A 743-nucleotide genomic window follows, 5' to 3' on the forward strand; every position below is an offset into this window, starting at 1 on the left:
CACAAAGACTAAAAAGAAGACTGATACCAATGATCAACTAACACAATAACAAGCATTCAAACAAACTCTTAAAAAATGGTGCGTTGATTGATCGCTTATAGCAAAGAGACTCAAAGCTCAACAATTTGGATCCACTCGATGGGCAGACTATGGGAATTCAAGCGATAAAACTATTTGGAAATGTTGAGTCCCCGCTGTTGTTTTTATAACTTCACCATTCGTCCACATGTGCCATCCTTCGATAAAAGATATATAAATATTTCCTCTTTATTCCTCTCTTCACTTCAGTCTTTCAACGTCAGTAGGGGGGGGGGGGGAGAGATACGAGGAAAAAAAATAGATAAATGTAAATATTAACTCACGACATCGCAGTTACTATGGGTCGGCCGGACTGGAGGTGATCGCTTCAGTCTGTGTCGAGGCGGCGAGGGGATCGCATACCGGCCGTTTCCTCTCGCCGAGATCCAGTCATTGGTGTTGCCTTTCGGTTAGCGGTTCAACCCACACCGGTGTTTCCAACGCTAAAAAAAACCACTAAGTGCATAATTAACAAAACGCTTCGTACTTTAAAATTGATGGATATTTTCCCCATAAACATACAGAAAGATAAAAAAAAAAAAAACGAGAACTTTATGAATTGCAAGATTAAGTGTTATTTGTGGCGGGGTTGATATGTGGTGAAATATACCTCATTTTATTCATGACTTTGTTACCTGTGTAGCACAACAGCTCCTTCGGACATG

At 40.5% G+C, this 743-nt stretch overlaps 1 protein-coding gene across 1 annotated transcript in view; it reads left to right on the forward strand.

The window, feature by feature from the left end:
• Positions 1-150: 150 nt before the first annotated feature.
• The window catches only part of LOC119594579 (nephrin-like), a gene marked incomplete at its 3' end in the record, with an annotated part of 109,909 nt that continues 109,316 nt past the window's right edge, over positions 151-743 (forward strand). Inside the window, 1 exon segment of the mRNA XM_037943616.1 lies at positions 151-487.

Source organism: Penaeus monodon, chromosome 34 (genome assembly GCF_015228065.2).
Source record: "Penaeus monodon isolate SGIC_2016 chromosome 34, NSTDA_Pmon_1, whole genome shotgun sequence".
NCBI classification, from domain to species: Eukaryota; Metazoa; Arthropoda; class Malacostraca; order Decapoda; family Penaeidae; genus Penaeus; species Penaeus monodon.